Genomic DNA, 18,869 nt, shown 5'->3' with positions numbered 1-18,869 from the left:
AGGAGCCCTATGCATTCCAAGCCTGGGCCATCCTGGTATAATCTAATGATGGAGAAAAATCCATAAGAGAGTGTCTGAAGTATCTTAAAGGAACTATTAGTTGAGATTCCAACCAATATAATTCTGATAAAAGTTCATACACCTTAGTAAGTAAATTTAAAGTTGATAATGAGTTTATATAATATTTGAGTTGCATATAAGAAAAAATATCAAAATTAGTCCAACCACAATTAGTTTGCAATTGAGAAAGATTTGGTAAAGTACCATCATCGTTAAGAAGCTGATACAAATAAATAATGGGTCCCTTCCTTGTTATCTGGACTCTAGTTGATGTCATACCAGGATGAAAAAAAAACATTACCACAAATAGGTAACAAAGGAGTAGAACGAAAATCTATTCCTATCTGATTGCAGACTTGTCTCCATGTGGATCTTAAGGGAGCAAGAAAAAAATAATATGGATTCCCCAAACAGCAGTCACCACTTGAGGAGTATGTAAAAGAAAACTAAAATGGTAAGGTTTCCAAAACTTAAGTGCCACCAGAGTCCATGAGAAATAAGAAGTGGATAAGAACCAAACATGTATATGACATGCCTCTATAAAGCGTCTTAAGGACAACATACCCAATCCTCCCTTATCAATTGGTAAAACCAACGTACTAAGAGGGAGACGAGAACGACCTCCAACCCAAAGAAATTCACAAATTAATTTGTCCAATTGAAGTTCTATTTTCCTTGAAAGAGATAAAGGCAACATCTGAAAAACATATAACCATTAAGGTAGAACCAACATGTTACAGAGAGCAATGCGGCCCATTAAAGAAATAGGAAGATGACGCCAAGCCAAAAGACAAGATTTAGTTCTATCCAATAAGGGTTGTATATTGAGATCATGAAGTTGAGAAATATCCTGCGGAATAGTGATCCCCAAATAAACAACTTTATCAGATGACCAAGAGAGGGGGAAAGTGCTAGGCTAATGAGTAGGTAAACTAGGATGGAATGGCAGAGCTACTGATTTTCGATAATTTAACTTAAATCCAGAATGAAACCCAAATTCATTTAAGGCATCAAGTAAATGTGATAAAGAACTTACTGAATTAGTTAAGATAATCATCAAATCATCTGCAAACACTAATACTTTTAATTCATGACCGATTACAGAGAGACCAGTTATTTGAACATCTCTCTTCAAAGTACGTAAGAGAGGTTCCAAGTAAAGAAGAAACAATAGTGGAGAAAGAGGGCATCCTTGACGGGTGCCTCTTCAGATAACAAAAGAAGAGGATTGAGTCCTATTAATGAGAATATGCACTCTGGGATCAGCATATAAGACATGTAAACAATCCAAGAACCATCCAGAAAAACCCATATGAGACAATGTAGAAAATAGAAAAGACCACTCTACTCGATCAAAAGCCTTTTCTGCATCTAAACTTGCTAACAAACCTGATACTGCTGTTGCTTGACCAGTTGACAATGCAGTCAAAACTTTTCGAACATGTAGAACAGATTGACCTTGGACAAAACCAGCCTGTTCTTCCCCTATTAATAGAGGTAAATGAGATGCTAAACGATCTGCTAAGACTCGTGCAAAGATCTTAAGATCTACATTAAGTAAAGATATTGGACGATAAGAACCTACATATTGAAGGTCCTTTCCTGGTTTGGGAATCAAAGTGATTAAAGCATCAGTGGCACCATGAGGGAAAGAAGAGTCTTCCACACAAGTATTAAAATAACGTACCATTACTCCCGGAAGATGATAGAGGAGCAGTTTATAATACTCTGTAGTAAACCCATCCGGTCCAGGAGCTTTACATGTAGACAAAGACTTAATGACTTGTTGGATCTCCCTCACGTAAAGGCACATTCAATGATTCAAGCATCTGTGAAGTTAAACAAGGCAAAGATGCATCTTCTAGGTATGCTAGAATTAAAGAAGGGTGTGACGATGTATCAGCCATATAAAGGTGGGAAAAATAATCACAAAAGGTTTGGGAAATTTTTTCAGAAGCATTAGTCAGTGTTCCATCTGGTAAGCGAATGGAATGAGTTAACCTGGGACCACACCAGATTTTAGTGAGACGTGCAAATAAACGCCCAAAACGATTATCAAAGCGGAAAAAACGATGTTTACGATAAAGGGTGCTACGCTTGCTTCTTTCATGTAATAATGTATTCAAAGCCACTTGTGCAGCCAACATATTTTCTTTATGTATTATTGTAGGTTGACAAATGTAGGTCTTTTTAGCACATTGAAATTGGCGTTCAAGAGAGATGATTTTGGTAGCAATATGTCGGTTTCGTGCTGCTACATAAGCAATAATATCACTTCTTAAAACCGTCTTAGAAGCTTCCCAATAAAGGACTGGGTTATCAGCGCAATTAGAGTTAAATTGTGCATAATTCGCCTATCGCTCTACTAAATATTGTTGAAAATTAGGATCATCAAATAGGTAAGCAGGAAATCACCAACCACAACTTCTTCATATTCCAATATCTAAATCAACTAGTAGCATAGCATGATCAGAAATAGCCATAGGTCCTATTGTAGAAGAAAGAATTCAAGAAAACAAGGATTGAGTGACAAGAACATAATCTATACATGACCATGTCGAATGAGATCTGGAAAGATGTGTATAATCCCTCTCAACAGGATGTAACAATCTCCATGGATCTACCATGTCCAATGTGGAACACAAATAAGGAACCCCCTTATGTGAAACAGAAGGCTGCTGGCCTGGGGTAAACCTATCAAGAGAGGGATCAAGCACTTGATTCAAATCTCCAGCCAAAATTAAGTTTTTAAGCTCTTTAGTGTCATTGCACTTTTGCACTGTCTGTACTGGGCTCCATGGATGATGCCACCCACATGTGAGAATATCTGCCTGCTGTCTCCAGATAACACCTGTTAACAGTAAATAACTGTGCTTTATGTCACCTGAACCTGACCAGATTTAGTTTTAAACAGGGCCTCCTGAATCAATAGGCAATAGTAAGCAGTTACCTAGGGGGGGGGGGGTACCAAAAAGCAGCTTCCGTTTCAAAGCAAAACAAGAAGTCCTAACAGCCACACCAACTCAAAGAACCATTAGCACATACCTCTATGTGCAAATCAAAGCTTCATATTTTAAAGCATGATATATAATTCTTCTTTTTATAGAATTGCTGTAACGATGATCATGATTGTAGAGTTTAAAGATCAGAATCTTGAAGGGGGAGACGATGGTCTAGAGACCTGAAAATGAATTGGAGGCAGAGGTGGTAAGGCTAAAGGTTCAATAATCTTGAACTGGCTCTAGATATAAAACTAGCTGCCTCTGGGGAAAGACAATTTCTAAATTGTGCCAAATCAGAAAACCACCTTTCACTGACCATCACCAAAGAACAGTTTTTCCTTTCTGCTTTACTGCGCTTCTTAGATCTCTAAGCAGACCTCATGCTGACACACTTGTATAAAGCAGAAACATGTTTTGATAAGAGCTGTTCCTGAATTCAGATGGGACATATTCACTAATGAAATAGCACACATAGCAAATACCAGAGAGATGTACATAACTAGGGCCCTGTTTGAGCATTCTTTTATTTCATTGTTGAAAGTGGAGTTCATTATTGTATTTAAAAATAAGAGTCTGGTCTTTGTGATGGTGTACTGTAGTAGACGATGTTCATGTTTAACTCTCTGGACTGAACCAAGTTCTAGTACTTGCTCATTCCCTTAACTGCTTTTCTTATTCAGATTTTTGGAAGGAAATTTAAATAAATTGGTACTTGCTGAATTGTGGGAGATTATGAAGGGCATAAGATCACGTTAACTCAACACAGTTCTCATTATCTTTGCCTCCTAATGATTCTGCTTCACAAAAACCTCTTATTTGCTTTGTCTGAGTGTGTTGACTAGATTGTAAGCTCCAAGCAGAAGGCACTCTCTCTTATATGCGTCTGTACAGCACAGGGTACATCTTGTTTAATCATGGTGGGAACTATGAAAGAAAGCATTGCCTAAAATGAAAGGGGAAAGGCAGTGAGACTCTATTAATAATTTGTAAAGTAGGCTATGCTATTTAATTTAAGAAAAAATGTAAGAAACACCCAATACAGTGGAGCAGGTAAATAGAGATTTAGGCAAAGAGTTGGGGCAATTCTATGAGCTGGTACCTAAAGGAATGCGGCTCTTATATATGTCTAGTGTACCACTAATTGAAAAGTCCCCATGGGTCCTTTTTCTAAATGGCAACAAGCGCTAGTGCATGCCTATCCCACATTTAAAAAGGTTTATCGTGGGATATGCACTGGCGTCTCAAGGTAAAAGGGCCAATTTATGTGCGAACGCTATGTGCTAATAATATTTTTAATTTTCTTGGAAGGGGGTGTGGTACGGGATGGAGAGTGGGTGCAACAGGACTAATCAGTATGTGAAGCATTGCCATGCAGTAATTGATTAGCATAGAGCTAGTGCGGGGGGCTCTTACCACGTACAAAGTAGGTAGTGGTAGGGGCTCATGTGGTAATTCTTTTTAATGGCTGCATGCAAATGGCAAAATTCATAAAACGGGAGCATCAGCTGTTTTTCAGCCATGCAAAAGTAGACTTAGCACATGTGAAAGACCTGCATAAGGGGTGCGCTAAGACTACCTTTGCCATGGCTGTAGAAAAAGAGCTCCTTAGTGCAATAAGCTCTGTTCTATAAGGTAGTGCCTCGGTGTCATAATGCCTAATTCTAAGGGGTGGAACACAAGTTCAAGTTCAAGTTTATTAATATTTGATGAATCGCTTAATCGGTTTGCTAAGCGATGTACAAAATTATAAAAAAAGAATAGAAATACAAAACAAGACTAATCAAATGACAAATATCTAACAAGACAAATGACAAATATTTAACGACAAGACAAACTTGAATTGAGAGGGGGGGGGGAAGTTACAACTTTTTCATTGCGGAGAAAGAACAAAAAAGGGGAAGAACAAAAGGGGACGGGGGAGTTAAAAATCTAAGTATAAAAAATGAAGCTAAAATTTAAATGTTAAAAGCATCTTTAAAAAGATGAGTTTTCAGACATTTTTTAAAGGAGGTGGGATCTTTTTCATTTTTAATATATTGTGGTAATGAGTTCCACCATTGGGGCCCATTACGGAAAACATGTCGGATCTTCTGGTACCAATTATTTTCAAGGATGGTATAGTTAAGAGATTCTGGGTGGATGATCTAAGTGGTCGCGTGGCATTATGGGGTGTTAACATTCTGGCTATAAATTGAGGTTCGTTGTAGATTAGGGTTTAAATGTTAAAAACATGACCTTAAAGAAGATGTGGTGACTGATGGGAAGCCAGTGGGAGTCGATCAAGAGTGGCGTAACGTGGTCATATTTCTTGACGTTGTAGATTAATTTTATGGCTGTGTTTTGGATAATTTGGAGTCTTCTTTTTTTCTTTTTGAGAGATGTTAAGGAATAGAGAGTTGCAATAGTCCATTTTAGCTATAATCAGCGAGTGAACCAAAATGTTAATTGATTTAGGCTCAAGAAATTTGCCAATTGATCTTATTAAGCGTAGTTTGTAGAAACAAGTTTTAACTATATAGTTAATATGTTCGTGGAACAGTAATTTGCCATCAATTATTACCCCAAGAAGGTACTTGATGCATGTAGGCGTGTCAACTTATATATCCAGAGGCCACAAACAAGCCTAAATGTGCCAAAATAACAAGAAATACTACAAAACAAGAATTTGGCAAGAAAACTTCAAATCCCCTTTCAAAACCGACAGGGCCCTCAATCAAAAAAATCATTATTTAATATTTAATAAAAGGATTAATCAGTACGGGCCCAAAAGGCCCCAGTGCTCCAAACTGTGACAAGAATCCTCTATGTTTCAGATAAGTTTTTGGATTAATATTATTTGAACATTATTGTTTTTGTGGACATTGATTTTTTTGGTAGTTTTTTGATTAGCTTTTCACTAGGGGATGGGTTTTTGAACTGTCTTTTTCCCTTTTTTCCCCCTTTCAATATTGATTCAAGTTTTTCACTGGCAGTTTGCATGCATTTTTTGCACAGGACTAGATGATATATGGGGCAGGACATATTTAGGTTATTAACCTGGTGCCGGTCACCTATGAGTTTCCTGCCTGGGGCTGCAAAACTACTATGTATTTATTATTTAACCTTATGGGCCCGTACTGATTTGTCCTTTTATTAAACATTAAATAATGATTTTTTGATTGAGTGCCCTGTCGGTTTTGAAAGGGGATTTGAAGTTTTCTTGCCAACTGATATATCTGTCATTAACATGGCACAAGAGGGCATATCTAAACATGCATCTACCAATGCCAACTGATGCTAATACTCTGTAATGGAATCTTGGCACCATGATGCCATTATAGAATTGGTGCTAAGTTCATTGCATTGAGATGCCTACACTGAGACACCGTTTTAAAGAATTGCCCCAATAGTGATTGGCTCCTAGTGATCTAGCAAAGGAATGTTGGTAGATGCTACTCATGAAATGTTGACGGTAATGGATTATCTTAGTGCATTCCATTTCACTAGATTGGGAATACTGTTTGTGAAATATGTTGAAGTCGGTTCTAATGGCACTTAAGGGCTCCTTTTACTAAGCTGCGCTAGCGGTTTTAGCGCGCACTAACCCCCGCGCTACATGGAAAAACTAACGCCAGCTCAATGGAGGCGTTATTGTCTTGCGCGCGCTAAGCGCTAATGTCTCCATTGAGCTGGCGTTAGTTTTTCCGTGTAGTGCGGGGGTTAGCATGCGCTCAAACCGTTAGTGCAGCTTAGTAAAAGGAGCCCTAAGTCTTTCTGTAGACAAAATGTACAGCTTGAATTTTCATGTCCTGGAATGTTTATTTTTCCTATGTCTTTCCTTCTTTTCATCTAATGACTAACTAAATCCTCTTATGCATGATCTGAAAGTAAATCCTCTGTGTATAAACATACCTTGATAAAAACAAATTGAATCATGCGGTGTTCTGCTTCGGGACACATTTTAATAGGTTATCAAGGTTGGAAGACCAAATATGAAACAGGCTTAAAAGGGTTTCTATGTTTATGTTTATAGAAACATATTATGTTTGTTAAAATTTGCTGTACCACCTTAGCTATCTAACAGATCAAAGCAGATTATAATTCTGAAATCAAAATGAGCAAAGAAAAAAGGAAAAGAAATACAATTTCGGGTAGGAAAGAAGCACACATTAGCAATAAATTAAGAGTAGGAAGTAGTGCTGCCCGATTCAGGAAAAAAAAATTTTGATTCGATTCAGCCTATTGAATCAATTTTCCTGCCCAATTGGGTGGTTTTTTCCAGACATCCCGGTGGGTTTATTTTATAGCCTCTTCATCCCCTTTGCCCTCTTCTACCCACACTGGCCCTGTGGTGTAAACAAAATAAACAAACAAAAAGTACTTTTCCTCTCTCTATTAAATCCTAGCTCACATTTGCTGTCCAACACCAGCTCTGGAAGGATACACATTTCAAATCTGACATATTGTAATCACAAAATAGAAAATAAAATTATTTTTCCTACCTTTTGTTGTCTGGTCATTTTTCAAATCTTGTTGGTCTGGTTGTCTTCTGATCAGGCTCTCCTTCTTTCTCCGTGCTAACCATCCATCTTCCATCTCTGTCCTCCTCTTCTGTTTCCCTTTCCTCCCCCAGAGGTCTGGCATCTTTCATTTTTTTCATTTCCATCCCCCCGCAGCTGCAGCGATGGACTCCACCATCCACAAATCTACCATCTCTCCTTTTCTCATGTACCCTTTCATCCAGCATCTCTCTTCTGTGTCCCTATTCTCCTCTCCAGTACTGTCCCCCTTGTGTCCCTGTTCCTATGCTTCCTCCATGCCCAGCATCTTATCTCTCCCCATATCTAGCTTCCTCTTTCTCTCTCTTCCTTACCTCCTGTATCCCCTTCCCCGGGTACAGGCTTTCTCCTACTATCTCTCCTGCACCCTGCCCACCTCTTTGGAGCAGTATCTGTCCCTCTTGAACCCTTCCCCTTGTGGTCTTGCATTTCTCTCTCTTTCCCCCTCTCTCCATTAGTCCAACACCTCTCCTCTGCTTTCCTCCCCCTCTTTTTGGGTCTCTCTCTTCCCTTCACTTCACCCCAGGTATGGCATCTCCCTTCCCCTCTCTTACTCCTTCCTCCTCCTCCCTCTGCACAAGCCTGTCTCCCCACCGCCAAAGGAACTCTTCCTCCTCCCTCTGCACAGACCTGCCTCCCTGCCCTGAAGGCCTGCTCCCCGCCGCGAAGACCTGTTCTCCCCAAGAAGGCCTGTTCCCCCCCGCCGCGAAGGCACTTTCTCTCTTCCTCCCCGCCGCAAAGGCCTGCTCCCTCTACGAAGGCCTGCCACCCCCCGCCGCAAAGGCACTTTCTCTCCTCCTCCCCGCTGCAAAGGCCTGCTTCCCCCCGCCGCGAAGGCACTCTTTCTTCACCGCGAACAAACGCCTGCTCCCCCACAAGCCTGCACCTTCCCTGCTTTTACCACCTTAAGGCTAATAAGGCAGCCTGCAGGCTCGCTGGTGTTATAGCGATTCCTGCATCTGCCTGTGATCCTCAGCGGCACGTTCTCTCTGCTGCGATCCTGCCCCTGACGTCAGAGCAGGGGCAGGACGTAGCAGAAAGAACATGCTGCTGAGGACCACGGGCAGCTGTAGGGATTGCTATAACACCAGCGAGCCTGCAGGCTGCCCTATTAGCCTTAAGGAGGTAAAAGTGGGCAAGCTGGGGGAGGCCTTTCTGTCTCAAGCAGGAGCAGCAGCGGTCGGCCAGCAAGAGGCAGCACTGCAGCTCCTGCTTTAGGAAGGTACGGGGGAAGGGTTGGCCATTGAATTGGGAGGCTAATTTTTTTTTTTTTAATTGATTCGAATCGGTGAATCGATTTGAATCGTGAATCGGGCAGCAATAGTAGGAAGAAGAGAGAGGCAAGTAAGAAGAGAAATGGCAAGGGAAGGAAGGAGGGAGGGCAAATGGAGACAAAACAGGAATACTACCTAAGCAGGGTTTGAAAGATTTTTGAAAGGGCCAGGTTTTCAGTGAAGATTTGAAATTCTTGATAGATAGCTCTGCATGGATCAACAGTGGGAGAGAGTTCCATAAAGAGGGGCTGCAAAGAAGGATTCTAATTGAGCATGTCTTTATAAAACTGCCCCACAAAAGTAGCCAAAATTATAGTTCAGATGAGCCTTTGCGCATTCACATCTGAACGTACAATGGTGTAAATGTATTTGAAATTATGTACGTACGTCATCTATGCACATACTCCCAGATTCTATGTAGGTCACCAAAACTTAGGCAGATGTGAGGGCCTTAACAAATAATTGGACATAATCGGCAGCAATTTGGTCTGTGCACTCTTGTGCTCTAGGCGCTATTCTACAACATTCCCACCTGACTCAAAAGGGGTGTGGCCATAGATATACATAGTAACATAGTAGATGACGGCAGATAAAGACCCGAATGGTCTGCCCAACCTGATTCAATTTAAATTTTTTTATTTTATTTTATTTATTTTATTTTTTCTTCTTAGCTATTTCTGGGCAAGAATCCAAAGCTTTACCCTGTACTGTGCTTGGGTTCCAACTGCCAAAATCTCTGTTAAGACTTACTCCAGCCCATCTACACCCTCCCAGCCATTGAAGCCCTCCCCTGCCCATCCTCCACCAAACGGCCATACACAGACACAGACCATGCAAGTCTGCCCAGTAACTGGCCTAGTTCAATCTTTAATATTATTTTCTGATTCTAAATCTTCTGTGTTCATCCCACGCTTCCTTGAACTCAGTCACAGTTTTACTCTCCACCACCTCTCTCGGGAGCGCATTCCAGGCATCCACTACCCTCTCCGTGGATTGGTGACATTTCTAGAAGTTAGGTGCGATGTTAAAGAATGCTATGATTTGCACACTCGACTCCCAAAAAGTAGGCGCGTCAGCATGTATACCAGATTTCATGAGATGTAAATGCTGACAAACTAAAGTGAGGCAAAGGAATCGGCTCTAAGCGCTGTTCTATAGAGGGCTCTTATCCTGGGCCGTCCTATGTAGAATAGTGCTTAGTGGCAATTTTTTCCAGTGCAGATTTTTCAGTGACCTTTGTAGAATTCACTTAAATGACAGTTGGTTTTCTATAACAGTGTTTCTCGCGGGCCGCCTGTTGTGGGTACATGGGCTGACCGCCGCCTGGGATCTCTCCTTGCCCGTTGAAGCCGCCGTCTATTCTTCCCCCCTGCCACACCCACCCGAGAGCTCCATTCAATCATCCCCCGCCACCACTGCAACTCTGGGCAAGGAAGGGTCAGGCAAGCGCAATGATAAACATAAACAACATAGCAATCATAGGTAGTATACATTATTTCATTTCTTACATTTTATATGCTGTAATATGCAAAAGTTCTGCATAGTTCATAGGACAACATACCCAATCGTTAATAAACAATTTAAATATTCCAGAGCAAAACCCACATGAATCCGTTCAAGTAGGTTTCGTTCCCAAACCCGTAAAAATCTGGAATGACCTACCAGATGCTATCAGGAAAGAGACAAACTACATAGTTTCTGTATAGCATCTCCTACATCTACGTCCCTCCTCTTATCTCTCCATGTCCTCTTCCCCTCCCTCTTTGATCTGTCGCCTTGAGCCTGTATAGGTATGTTGCGACTCACTAATGGAAGATTAGATTAGATCTACCTTTTATGATTCTGCCTCCATGGGGCACTGGGCAGTGTCCCATCTGTCCACTTTTTTCCTTCTGCAAGCAAATTGAAAATGTTAGAAACCTTCAAGATCCTGGAGGGCATAGAAAAAGTAGACAGGGACAGATTTTTCAAATTATGGGGAACCACAAGTACAAGGGGGCACTCGGAGAAATTGAAAGGGGACAGGTTTAGAACAAACGCTAGGAAGTTTTTTTTCACCCAGAGGGTGGTGGATACATGGAACGCGCTTCCGGAGGCTGTGATAGGCAGGAGCACTGTACAGGGCTTCAAAGAAGGTTTGGATAGGTTCCTAGAGGACAAAGGGATTGAGGGGTACAGATAAGAGTAGACGTGGGTTATAGGGATAGGAGTAGAGGTAGGTTATAGAAATAGTCAGGGACCACTGCTCAGGCAATGGGCCTGATGGGCTGCCGCGGGAGCGGACCGCTGGGCGAGATGGACCTCTGGTCTGCCTCAGCGGAGGCAACTTCTTATGTTCTTATGTTCTTTTTCTTTTAATTTCATTTGAAAATAATATCAAGCAGTTTACACTTGTTTAGGAAACATGAAGAAAATTATACAGTGACAATAACATTTCATAAAAAAAATAAAGAGACATCTTCTTCTTAGACCCCAAAATCAAATGAGCAGTGAGTGGCGGATTAAAAGTATAGGACTTGTATAATTAACTCATAAATCAAAATAACAAGAAATGGCTTTACGGAATAACTCCTCCCATACTGCAATACTCACTGTTCCCTGACGATCTTCAAGTCTAGAAAGTTCTTGAGATGTTCTGGAACAGAAAAAGTGTATTTTGTCCATAAATATTTTATGAGACATTTACAGGGATAAGCCAATTGGAAAATGGCTCCGAGATCTTTGCTTCTTGTCTCATTAGAAGAAACAACTTTCTCCTCTCTTGTATCTCTTTGTTAACATCAGGATAAATCCAAATACGCTGTCCCATGAACGGAACCTGGGTTTTCCGAAAATAAAGCTTCAATACCGCATTAAGGTCTTGTTGAAATACAAAAGAAATGAGAAAGGTAGCTCTTTCTTCAATTTTTGTTATAGAAGTTTCCAGAATCTCTGATATATTTCCCACATCAGGTAATTGGGGTAAAACATCTTGATCTCCTGGTATTTCGCTCCCTGACTTTTATAGCTGCAGGTATATAGTAGATTTTATTCAAAGGAGGAATAAGATCGGGGGTGAATCCCAGGATTTATACCTTAAATATTCAACGGATGAAATTTCTGGCGATTTTGGAAAGTTCAATAATCTCAGGTGTAAGCGTCTATTATAATTTTCCAATTGTTCTATCTTCCTATGCACCAATAATTTGTCTTTTATTAACCCAGCATTTACAGTTTTTAAAGCAGTAATTTCTTCATTTACAAGTTGGATTTTAGATTCATTTTCATTTTTTAAATCTTCTACAGTCTTAGTCAAAGAGTCTACCTTTTTTACCAAAGAAGCTGTTTCGTCCGCTGTTCTCCGCACTGTTCCTTCCATTCTTTGGATCGCTTTCCAGATGTCAAGCAGGGTCCCTCTGGGGGAGTCGAGAGAGCCAAAAGGCTAACTTCTTCTCTTGCTTGTTTTATGTTCCCCGCTGCTACTTCTCCTTCCGTCCTGCTCCCCTCAGAAGAGGTCATTCCCGCAGCCACTTCGACATCGGAAGCTCCCTCTAGCATGGATGGGTTAGCTGCCGGGCACGAAGGTGCTACCGGGTCAGGAGGCGAGAGAGAGACTTCCGGCTCAGGAGAAGCGCCCAAGTCCCGGGACGCCAATTCTAGCGAGCCTCGCACTCCAACTGAAAAGGAATCCTTGGGGTGAAATCCAGCAAGATCTGTCTTAGTGGCACTGAGGTTCCAGCCGGTGGGGGAACGGACCGGATCTGCCCTTTTCTTTTAGTATGCGGCATTTTGGAGGAAAAAGACAGAGGCTTGCCGGGAACACACCAGTTCATACCGCCTCTCCCCTTGTGTCTTTTCATCTGCTCTGCTTCTGACTTCCTTATTTTTGGGTTTTTATCTGGTTTTTTTCAAGGCTTCCGGTGCTAAAGAGGTCTCGGTAATAAAACCTAATTATACCCTAATAGAACCAAATAATAAAACCTAAACTAAATACAAAACTTTGCACTACCTATGTAATAGCTGTGGCCCATTAAAAATATAAGTATAATTCCTTTTTGAAAGCTAATCCTAAGGCTACTATAATTTATCCTCCTGTAAACATATATGTGCATACTACAGTATTATATTTATAGAATGTTGCATTTTAATTTTTAAATCAGATATATTTTCACATTGGTCCAGGTGTGTATGGACAGTAGAAACAGTGAGAACCCCGCAGTTAAATTCCAAGTGGACTAAAAAAAAGTAAACTGTAAATTCTTTAGCATGATTATGCAAGCTGCTTGATTTTGCATTCTTTCCATGATTACAGCCATACTGGTGTTAGAACGTAGGGCATAACATGAATGAAATATGAAAGCCCTATATAACACATAGAATCAAGTCCCGGGCAGAGCTTTGGATTCTTGCCCAGAAATAGCTAAGAAGAAGAAGGAAAAAATAATAATAATTTTAGATTGGATCAGGTTGGGCAGACTGGATGGACCATCCAGGTCTTTATCTGTCCTTATCTACTATGTTACTATCTTCCCACAGCCTAAGACACAATATGAGTAGCACCTCCTCAGGGAAGAAGCAACAAGAGAAAATATTTTTCCTCTCCTATTTAACTCTTGAAACAAATCAATGCCACCTGGGGGCTGTATAACAGATTGTAGGATTTAACTTATGGCTCTTATACAGTATATCTTAACAATTGATAGATAGACATATTCCATATTATGAAATGACTTCACTTTGAAAGGAGATGGGATTTGATTTACTGCCTTTCTGAGGTTACAATCAAAGTACTTTCATACCCTTAAACTGAAATTTAAAAACATTTCTAATCCATTCTTTTGTATTATGGGGTGTCTAGAGTAAATGGCAGCAACCATTAAAAATAAAATATAATAAAAACATATCATAAATAACAAGCCCCTTCTGCCTATTAACAAATAATAGAGACAGTAATAAAGAATCGGCTATGAACCTGCTACTATTGTTATTTAATTTGATACTGCTTTCTTTCCTGTAGATCCGTTGCTCAGACATTATCTTCCTGATTATCAAGATTTTTTCCCTTCTATTCTTATGTGTTTGGTGGATATTTGGTAGATATAAAGGTAAAGGTCAACCAATAAAACAAATTGGAGAAAATACTTCTTCACTCAATGTATAATTAAGGTCTGTAATTTGTTGTCAGAGAATGTGGTAACAGTTGTTAGCATAACAGGGTTTAAAAGAGATTTGAAGAAGTTCATGGCAGAAAAATCCATAAAATATAAAAAGAAAAGATTATAATCCAAGAACCATGAATATTCTGAATCCCCCCCTCTTTTTTTTTTTTAGTTTAGGTATTTGGAGCCTGGATTAGCCACTATTGGAAGCAGATACTATGCTTGATGGATCCTCGATCTGTCCCAATCCAGCAATACTTACAATTTGTGATATGTATTTTTCTGACTCGCTATGCATTTGTAATTATCTTCTGAGAGTTAAGCCCCTTTCACCAGGTTAGTAGTTTCATGCTTAGCTCGTTAGATACTGTCCAAAGATATAAACAGTAGGCATAAAGACAATTCCATGCCTCGCTCATTATACAATTATTTGATGAAGGGGTCATAGCTCTGTAAACCTGGTCACAAATTTAGTCCAGTAAAAATGTATCATCTACAACTTGTTTCTAGAGCTATATTTCACTGTATCTATGTGAGCTAACATGGCAACTGAGCTTGCATTTCTGAAAAGCACTTCAGAGTTATAATAGCATACAAGGCAGTAGGCTTGGGGCTGAAGTTACAAAACTTAGTATAGCAGCAGGCGTAACACATTTTCCCCTCATTCTTTAATCTTGGGTGCACATTTTTTGCACTAGTGTGCAAACTTGCATGCACAGGTTATAGAATAGTACCAGTTATGCATTTAACTTGATAAATTAGGTGTTAGTTGGCATTAGCTAGCAGTAATTGTCTATAATTAGAATTCATTGGTGCTAATTTACATTAACTTGCAGTTGCACGCGTAGCTGTATAACCTTAGGCAGAAATCCTTTAGGGCAAGCTCCCATTAGGGTTGCTGATCCGTGGCCCATCTGTGCAGGCCCGACGGATTTTCAAAACAAAAAAATTTAAATGAGGGTGATCGGAGGAAAGCCCCCCCCTCTGACCGCACGGATTGCTAGTGTGTGATCCCGCTGCATGTGCAGACCATCTGTAGATGGTCTGCAAATGCTTCTAAGAGCCTTCTAGAGCCTCGACTTTTTTTCTTTTTTTAACTTTTACTAGCCCAGCGAACCCGTGGTTTTAACCCGCTTTAAACCCACGGGTTAAAACCACGGGCTCGCAATGCAGGGAAGGGCAGGAGGAATTCGGGGCTAGAGCAGGGCGGCAAGTCAGGGTGGCAGGCAGAAAAGATTTGGGGCAAGAGCAGGACGGCGAGTCGGGGCAGCAGGAAGCAGAGATTTGGGGCAGAGCACAAGATCAGGACAGGAGATTGGGGTAGAGAAGCAGGGCAGAGAGCAGGGTGGCAGAAGGCAGGGCAGTCGGAAAGGACCTCAGCAACTGATCCTCAGCAGTCGCTTCTCGGGTTGATCGGCCAGCCCAGTCGGTTTGCAAGATTTCTGTAGTGAATCGCGTCCCTGCCATTCCCACTCATTTGCATGCACGGATCAGAATTGGATCGGAGGAGAGGTAAGTGAATCGGGCTGGAGTAAAATTGGGTCGCAAACCAATCGGTACACGATCGGTTTGCTTAGTGAATCTAGCCCTTAGTAAGGGAGTGTGAACATGAAAGGGTCTGGGTGGGACCTGGGCATGGCCAGCATTTACAGCATCCATTGACATGGTGCAAGTGGCTGATCCTAAATATTGTCGCATAAAAACGGACTTACGTTAGCATTCTGTACTGGCAATTACATGCATAATTGCTGATAGAAAATTCATTCTTGGCATGCAGCATCACAGCACCTAACTTCAGGTGACTAGCATTGAATTTCTCCGAATAGGTGTTATGTCTCTTCTTTTCGGATAATTTTAGGTTTGGTTTCTTCTGTCTTCTGCTCTACTTTTCTCCTTTCATTCCTGCTGTAAAGGTGACACCCATTGTTGCTGCTTCTTTGTTTTGCTCAGTTTGGCAATGTTGCAGTTGGGTTTCTTTTGTTCTTTATATTATATTTTTTTTGTCCTTTATATTTAAATACATAAATATATGCTGACACCTAGCTTGTATTATATGTCATCCAGCTTATTTTACTCTGCAACCAAGGGCTCCTTTTACTAAGCTGCGGTAGCATTTTTAGCGCGCGCTGCAGATTAGCACATGCTATCCCCTGCGCTACGCGGGAAAACAAACACCAGCTCAGTGGAGGCGTTAGCGTCTAGTGTGCGCGCTAAAACCGCTAGCGCAGCTTAGTAAAAAGAGCCCCAAGTCTTTATGATCCTGATATACAAGTAAAAGTTGTTCCATATGCATCTCTTTAATTTATTTTGGCAGTGTGCTTGCAGTATTACTTTATCAACTGTCTCATAAGATTTTTATCGTTTTTTGGGGGGCTTCAGACATGCCAATTGTTTGCCCAGTTCCTTGGCGATACAGAAGTCTTAGTGGCTATGGCTGTGGCTTCTTCATTCGCCCACTTACTCAAAGCTTTATGAATGTTTTTTTTTAATGTTTTTTTTATCGTGTTTTATATAAAGTGCATAATGCTCTCATAAATAATTACAAAGAAATAACTTATCTTAAAAGAGTTGTTTCCTTGATAAGATCGGGTCAGGGACCTGTCATATCGACATGTTTCGCCGTGAGATCAGAAAAGTCAGATATCGGGATGGTCTGTTGAAATTGAAAAATGGGGACTTAATCTTGAAAAAGCCTCACGGCGAAACATGTCGATATGACAGGTCCCTGACCCGATCTTATCAAGGAAACAACTCTTTTAAGATAAGTTATTTCTTTGTAATTATTTATGAGAGCATTATGCACTTTATATAAAACACGATAAAAAAAACATTTAAAAAAACATTCATAAAGCTTTGAGTAAGTGGGCGAATGAAGAAGCCACAGCCATAGCCACTAAGACTTCTGTATCGCCAAGGAATTGGGCGAACAATTGGCATGTCTGAAGCCCCCCAAAAAAACGATAAAAATCTTATGAGACAGTTGAGACATTGACCTTTGATACTGGGCATATAATATTGGCCAATGTTGGAGGAGTGACTGGGATATTTACTTATGCAGTATTACTTTAGCCACATACATGTCAACGCCCTTAGTGTGCACTAGGTTTTGCACTTAGCACATGGTAAAAGCAAAAAATATTTCAGTTTAATAATAATCAAAAAAAGCCCCTAAAACTGCTGCTGCTTGTATCTTAATTTTGACCAGAAATTTGAGAAATCAATTTTACATTTTTAATGGGTGTCCAAATTGCATCAATTTAGCAAGCACGTTGCTCTTGTACCACATATGTTTTATTCAACAAAATAAACTGTATTAGTTTAAATTTAGATCCTCATTTTTTCAAAGTCTGCTGAATGGCTTTATTGTGTGTGCTATAATGTCCTTACAGACCTGAATAGCATTTTTGTAGATAAAGAGACCGTTAATGCAAACTGTGCTGACTTTTAGACTTTAAGAATATTTTTCAGAATTTTTAGAGAAGCTCTTTGCACAGTAAATGTTTTTTTTTGTAATAAAAAGCAATGATCTTTCAATTTTCAGGCTGTTAATGTCAGACCATAATTTAGCATCTTCTTGCTAATCCTGACAATAAAGATGAAATACACACCCCGTGAAACCTTAATTACATATCAGAAGAAAAATTGTTCAGTTATTTCATTCTCTGTATTGAAATGGCTAATCTGATGTTAATTAAATAATTAGCTTTCTACCATGATTAAAAATAAACCAGAAAACACCCTTCAGCTTAGATCAATTCTGTTCGATGAGCTGTCCATTGCTAAGTGTGGCAAACCTCCTTGTTTTTATGTTGCAGAGTTCTTTTGCTGCATTCCCCGAGGATGCTTTATTAGTGGCAATGTGATGATGGAAAATAATCAAAACTGAGCCTAATTGGAGCTGACGCCTATAAAACAAAATCTTAATTTAAGGCTTGATCACAGTTTTGGTTAAGTGACTATTTTTTTGTTCTGTAACGTGAACTGTACACTTTTTTGTTTTAAGTAAATGAGGAGAGAAGTACACGTCCTTGGCAGATTGCCCAATCCTGAATCTCCTTGACAAGGGCTGGCAGTAACAGCACCGATGAGGAAACAATAGATGCCAAATACTCCCCTGGGGTGACTATCTGATTCTTTAGGATAAAGGTGGCCAACAATAACTCTGCCATTGTCCCAAACAGATGTTAATTTTGGGATAAGGAGACACATCGATATTTGCTATGTTATCCTGTTGGAATTCCCTCCATGGAAACATATTCACAAAAAATCATTACAGACGTTCAGGAAAACAGATTTGTTTGTGATTCTCGGGGACCAGTGATTGCTTCAAGACAAGAGTGATTTGATAGAAAGGGGGTGAAGTTTTTTGTAATGCCAACATCCTCTGTTAGCTTTTTGTTTTCTTGGTTGTATGAGGGGGTGCTGAAAAGTTCTCAGCCCAACCAAGAAGAGAATGATGTGGATATGGTTCAATCAATGATCTGAAACAATGTCAAAACACAGAATTTTATTTCTGCAAATTGACACTTAAAGATATAAGCTACAGTGGCTAAGCTCTTTTCGGCTACAGTGGCAAAATAGCGCTCAGAATTTAGGAAGCTGGTTGTTTGGGCTGAGAACTTTTCAGCAGCCCTTTTATAGTCATTGAGGTCTATCCAATAAAATTATCACTAAAATGTTTTTGCAGGTGGAAAGCCTTTCATACGCTGAGAGATTGGAGAAACTGGGTCTCTTTTCCCTGGAGAAGAGAAGACTTAGAGGGGATATGATAGAGACTTACAAGATCATGAAGGGCATAGAGAGAGTAGAGAGGGACAGACTCTTCAAACTTTCAGAAAATAAAAGAACAAGAGGGCA

At 40.2% G+C, this 18,869-nt stretch overlaps 1 protein-coding gene across 7 annotated transcripts in view; it reads left to right on the top strand.

The window, feature by feature from the left end:
* Positions 1–18,869, top strand: part of TUB (TUB bipartite transcription factor) — a 186,258-nt gene that overhangs the window by 98,543 nt on the left and 68,846 nt on the right. The window contains exon 2 of one of the 7 annotated variants that reach the window (XM_033928546.1): positions 14,185–14,348. The exons of 5 other annotated variants lie outside the window; for them this stretch is intronic. The gene's annotated coding sequence lies outside the window, so the exon portion shown is untranslated. Of the gene's footprint in view, positions 1–13,870; positions 13,959–14,184; positions 14,349–18,869 lie in introns of all 7 variants that reach the window. One more of the 7 variants, XM_033928547.1, reaches the window with a different exon arrangement.

This window comes from Geotrypetes seraphini, chromosome 19 (assembly GCF_902459505.1).
Source record: "Geotrypetes seraphini chromosome 19, aGeoSer1.1, whole genome shotgun sequence".
In the NCBI taxonomy this organism is placed as follows: domain Eukaryota; kingdom Metazoa; phylum Chordata; class Amphibia; order Gymnophiona; family Dermophiidae; genus Geotrypetes; species Geotrypetes seraphini.
This window is presented reverse-complemented; position numbering and strand designations above follow the sequence as displayed.